Source organism: Manis javanica, chromosome 3 (assembly GCF_040802235.1).
Source record: "Manis javanica isolate MJ-LG chromosome 3, MJ_LKY, whole genome shotgun sequence".
In the NCBI taxonomy this organism is placed as follows: Eukaryota; Metazoa; Chordata; class Mammalia; order Pholidota; family Manidae; genus Manis; species Manis javanica.
Genome location: NC_133158.1, coordinates 1,877,036 through 1,883,125, shown reverse-complemented (window position 1 = coordinate 1,883,125; position 6,090 = coordinate 1,877,036).

Below are 6,090 nucleotides of genomic sequence, written 5' to 3'. Positions count from 1 at the left end.
ACCAGACTTCTGGAGACATAAATGGCCGTGATCTTATGGCCTGTCCCCGCTGGACGGTGGCTGCACTGCATGGAGGCAGCCATGCTGCTAGTGGGACATTTCAGTCTTTCTGATCTTGTTCCCTCATAGCCCCAACCTCCAGTGGACATTTGAAGGGTTTGCCAAGGGACACCCAGGAAGCTGTCCTGTGCGGTCCCAAGGCTGTGAGCGTGGAGGCCCAACCCAAAGACAAGGAAGGTCCACAAGCCAGGAAAGGACCTGACCACCACCAGTGCACACTCATGCACAGCACCCTGTTCAGCACAGACAACTCAACACCCTGGCACACATCTTTTTTCAGCTCCCAGTCCTCAGGCCATCTGCTCTCCCTGGAGTGTCTGTGTGTCAGTATCTGAATGGCTGGCTCCCTGTAGAGGAGCCATTGGCCTGTAAGTCCTCCATTGGTTCCCCCAAGTCTCACTCCTACCTGGAGCCGAAGTTCAGACAGGCCCTGCTACAAGCATGCAGCAAGCATAGTGAAAGCACAGAATGCCCAGCCAGGGACACAGTACATCCACACAGAGGCCCAGCCTCCAACATGCCTCATATCCACAGAATGCACTTAAATACTGGGGCACACAGCCTGTCCATGCAGACAACAAACCCAGGACAGGCCTCTCCCCCCACCCGACCCCTCCCAGTGCTTCATGCTGATCCTCCCTCCCTGGGCCTCCCCAGCCTGCTCCTAGCAACAGCCAACAGCTCTTGCTGTTGCCGGGCAACAGGGAGAACCTGTCAGCCCCTTGGAGGCCAGTCTCACCAGAGGTGGGCAGACACAGACCCCAGTCGATGGAGGTGGGGCAGGATGAGGCCAAGGCTATGGCTAGGCCCCTGCTTGCTACTCCAGTCACACCTCCCACTCCAGGGGCTCAGACCGTCACACTGTCATCTCCAGCCCGCTTTTGCCCCAGTTGCCAGCCCCGTGTCCATCACTGCTCTGAAGCCTCCCCCAGACACTTGGGCACCTCCACTGGCCCCCCTGATCCTGGCGTCTCCACCAGCCAGAGCCACATACACCCACCCCTACATCCTGTGTGTTTCTTCCGCTCAACTCTCCCTCAAATGTGTTCCATTCTCTGCCCCCTCTGTCCCTTGCTCCAGGCCCCCAGCCTCCTCCCTGGCTCTCCTGTTTCCATGTGCCATGTGCATTCTGAATATTCTACCTACGTGTCCCTCCTTAGTCCTGACCTCAGCCAGTGTAGTGGTACATATTACTGTGAGGCCCATTTTGAGGCCCACTGATTAGAAAATTGATCCATTCTATATGGTAGTCAAGGAGATCCTGCTGAAAGAAATCACGTCACCCTCTTGCTCACAAATGTTCCATGGCTCCCCAGTTTGAGGATAAGGCCGGCACGCACGGCTTCGGTCGGGCAGGAGGTGGAGGTGGTAGAGTGGTGGTAGTTCACGGCAAGACTCTGGAGCAATCTGCAACCCTGCCAGCTGTGTATGACTTTGGACAAGTACCAGAAACTCCCTGCACCTCAATTTTCTAATCAGTGGGCCTCAAAATGGGCCTCACAATAATATGTACCACTATACTGGCTGAGGTGAGAACTAATGGGCAGTGAGTGTTTCCCAGCCAGGTCTCTGATTCCAGACCCCTTGGAGCATAATTGTTGAGGCTTACAGGTAATATTTGTCAAACTGAATGAATGAATCACATAAACTCTACCCCACCCTTCCAGGGGTCCCCTATCCTGGAGCCAGGAAAGGTGTAAACAGCTAATCTTGCTGCCATTATAAAAATATTTGCATAGTTTGTGTGCAGAGAAGGGAGCAAGTCAGGGAGCCTTCTTGGTGGAGGCCACATGCCTTGCGGGGCCTGCTTGAAGAGGAAGAGCTCTGAGGATGATGCTCCAGGAAGAGGGGACAGGGAGGTGGGACTGGGAGGGGAGTCTGGGGAAGGGAAGGGAAGAAAATCAAGGGTCACAACTGCAAAAACCCCCTGCTCTGCAGCTGAGGCAACTGAGGCCCAGAAGGGGCCAGGACCAGTCCATGGTCAGCCAGTGAAGGACATCACAGGCTTCTTGCTCCGTCGCACTTGGAGTCCCATGAGTCCTCTGCAGAGATGTTGTTGGAGGCAGCAGGGTGGCTGCCTGGCCAGAGCCTCACAGGCACTGGAGGTGGCTCCATGGCCCTGTGCACGCTGGCTCAGACCCCGTAAAGGACAGTGAGGTGACACCTGGCAGACGTGAGAGCCACACCCCCGCTGGAACTGAGAAGTGGCAGATGCAGCTCAGTAGAGCCAGGGTAGCCCTGGGGCTCACTGCAGGCCACAAAGCAGGTCCAGCTCTCCTGAGTTCCTGTCGCACGCACAAGGCTGAGCAGGGAGGGGAACAGAGACCCCCTCAGTGGGCTGTGACACCCAGCCCACAGGATCCAGGAAGGGGAAGCTGCCAGCACTTCCTCAAAGACAGTTTCGGGGTGGGTGTGTCTGCCCCCACCCAGAACCCAGAGGTAGGTGGGATACCCACAGAGATACAGAGCCCAGGATCCTGACCGCCCCATTGCAGGCTCTGAAGTGGCAGGGAGTCCCCAGCAAGACCCTGTGGCCACCAAATCACAGCTTTGCAGAAAGGGCCTCAGCAGCTTCTGCTTGAAGATCCCAGTGGCCAGATCCGGCTCCCGCCCTGCAGCCCTGAGCCAGGCTCCGCCTCTTGGTACATCCCCTGCACTTCCCCCTTCCTGCTTCTTAGCTCAGCAGCAGTTCTTAGATGGGAGTCGGCTAGCTGGCTATACAGCAGCCCTCTCTCACCCCCCTAGAGGAACACTTCTGAGCCTGGGAGGGTCCGGGGTCCCCTTCCTGGTCATCAACCTCCTTCAGGGACAATTGGCTCTAAAGGCTCCTCCTTTGGCCGGGGCAACTCGGGCCCCAGCACTCCCTGCCAGAAGGTTCTGGATGGGTGAGGGGGTGCACATGACACGGGCAGGGGAATCTGGGAGAAGCCGTCATCTGTTCAACTGTTCACCGTGGACCTGTCGGGTTCCACTATGTTGGGGGCCTTAGGGTCGGGGAGGCAGCCAGGACCCGGCCTCCAGGAGCACACATCAAACAAGTCAACAGGGAAATGGACTCTGGGGCTTCAGAGGAAATCAACCAGGTGACACGAGAGCCACTGGGAGGCACATGCAGGAGGGAACAGTCTGAAGGGGGGATCTTTGAATGAGGAGAAGGGCCTGACTGTGTGACAAGCTAAGAGGAGAGTAATAGGCAGAGGTAAAAAGTGCAAAGTCTCTGGGTGGGAAGGAGCTGGGTGTTCCTGGAACAGAAAAGAGGCCAGCCTGGCTAGAACAGCAAGAGCAACAGGACAGTGGTGTGAGAAAGGCCTGCTGTGAGGCATCCCTGAGGAGCAGGGCAGGAGAGGGGGCTCCCCAGTGCCCCAGAGATGCTGAGGCAGGGGTGCAGACGAGCCTGCCAGCAGGCACCAGCATGTCCAAGACACTGACCTACGTCCGACCCTGCAAGTCCAAATGGTCCTGGCACTGAGGACCTGACATGCTTGGCAGAGAACTGCCCAGTGCCGCGGCCGGGCACCCAGGGAGCTCTCACAGCTTCGGGGCCAAGCCAGAGCTGAGCTCCCAGTCCAACTTGCTACTGTGTCTGCCACACACACAGCCTCCGAAGGCCCCCTCCCTTGGGAAGCCCGGGGTCCTCGGAGGCCCAGGGAAATGGTAATCAGGCCTGTCCCTGGGGCCATGGCTCTGCTCACCTTGTTGCCTGGCCCTCCTTGTCATGCTGTCCAAAGGCTGAGGCTGGTGGCCTCTCCCGCGACTCGTTAGGGCCTTCATTAGCGCTGCTTCCTGGAATTTAATTTAATGAGGGAGCAAAAACAGCCCTAATGAAGGTGATGCAATGGCAAGCAGCCCATGAGGTGCCTCGGAGGCCCTGGGCTCCCGGCTTCCTGTAGATGGTGACCGACATGGGGTGGGAAAAGGAGCCTGTCCAGGATGGGGTGCTGGCCCCTGAGCCCCAAGGAGCCTGGGAGCAGTGGACATCGCTCTGCCCAACAGGGAGCAGGGGCCGTGGTTGGAGCCACCCAGCCGGGAGTCGGAGGACTGCTTCAGGCCACGGGAGAAAAGCACTGAGAGGCTTTCAGCCAAGGCAAAGGCCCTGGGCCATCGTGGTGTGTCAATGGCACAGCACTGCCCAGCTGTGGGCTGCCACCAAGGGTAGTCATCAGGAGCCAGATCGTCAGGACCACTAAGGCAGGTTAAAGTTTGCATTTTTGTGGGTAAAACTGTAATATTTCGAGAATTTCTCGCCTGGCTTTAGTATATCTGTGTATCAATAGGCGTTCAGAGGTAGAAAGAAGTAGGGCTCTAGTGCATTTGAATCCTTCCTCAGGGGTGGAGAGAAGTTCATCTCCGTATCAGCGGGTAATTACCCGGGCAGGGAGGGCAGGGAGGGAGGGCGTATCAGTACCCGAGAGGAGGGAGGGGGGCCGGTTTTGCTTCTGCTGGAGCAGGAAAGAGAGTAACGGCTCTAGACTACAGTTTGTAAGCAATAAACGGATTTTAAACTTTATTTCTCCCTTTGACTGATTTCGGTTTTTAGAGGTATTTTGCCCCGGGATTTCATAGTGATGGAAATGACCGGAGGGCTTTTACAGGAGGGCAGTGGGGGGTGACACACCTGCTCTTCTAACGCTCCCTCTCGCTGCTCTGAGATGGGCCCCGTGGGCGGGACAGGCGGCGGGAGGGGGAGTCCCTTGCCCCCTGGAGAAGGGGCTGCGGGGTGCGGGGGGGCACATGTAACCGGGCTGAGCTTGCTTCCAACGGCCCCCCTTTCAGCCTTCTCCACTGAAACGGCCACTGCGCAAGCGTCTGAAGAACGCTGAACGAAAGGCTCCCCACCGCCCCAGCCGGCGCCCCCTTCCCGTTTCTCCGTCGCTGGGGGCCCGCCTGGCCCCGCCCACCCCCGGCACCCCCAGGGCTCTGCGTCTCTCGGGAAAAGGTCGGGGGCCCGCGGGGCGCCGCCCCGCCCGCGCCCGTGCCCCACACGCCCCGCGCACGTCCACCTCTCCACCCGGCTCCCCGTCGCCGCGCGCCCCGCCCTCCCCCGGCGGCCTCCCCCTCCGTCCCGGTGCCGCGCGGGAGCCGGAAGCGGCCTGAGAGCGCTGCCCCTCCTCTTCCGGGCCTCTCTGGGAGGCGGGAGGCGGGAGGCGGGGGCGGTGGGACGCCGGCCGGGCTCCGTGCGGCAGCGGCGCCCTCTGGCGGGCTTCGGGCGCAGCGCGGACCGAGGCCACCGACCTCCCGCGCCCCGGAGCCCCGGCCCGGCTGCTTGGCCCGTGGTGGTCGCCAGGGGGCAGCAGAGGCCGCCTGATGGGGCCGCGCCTGTGGGGAGGCGGCGTTGCAGGTCGGGCCGGGCAGGTTTCTGAGCGCTTGCGTTCCGCCAGCGTTTTCCTTCTAAGGGACTTCAGTCGGCGGCACTGGTTCCGGCTGTTTTCCGGTTAGCCCGTTGCTGGAAGGCCCCGCCGCAGGTCCGGGCGGACGTCTGGACCAGTCCTCTGGGCCCGCCCGCGCTGCCGGGACTGGCCCGTGCGGACCCCAGGCCACCTTGCAGCCTCCACCCGCTGTGGTCCAGCCGCGCCCTCGGCCCCCGCCCTCCGGGGGCGCCTTCCTCCCAGGCTTCCGGCCTCGCTGGCCAGCTCCTCTCAGCCGCACTGGCCGCCTGCACTTGCCCCCTCCGGCTCCCAGCCCAGCCCAGGCCCAGCCCAGCGGCCTGCTGTCCACCCGCACACCTCGCACACTCGAGGCCCGCATTCCCCTGGGGACCCCGTCCCGGCTGCTTCTGCTGCTTCCGCCTCACCTTCCCCACCTGCACCCAGGGGAGAGCCCCTCCCCAGCACAACAGGCCCCGGCCCTAGGTGCCATCCACCTGCTCCCCCTCCCTGGTGCCCTAGTGCTGGCCACCCTGCTACATGGAGGCACTTGCCCGACAGCCACGCTGGCATCTCCACTTGGAGGTCTGCAAAACTGACCTCCCTTCCCAATCCTGTCCCTGTAGCCCCCTCAACGGGTGCAGGGTAGACAGCCCTGGAATCACCC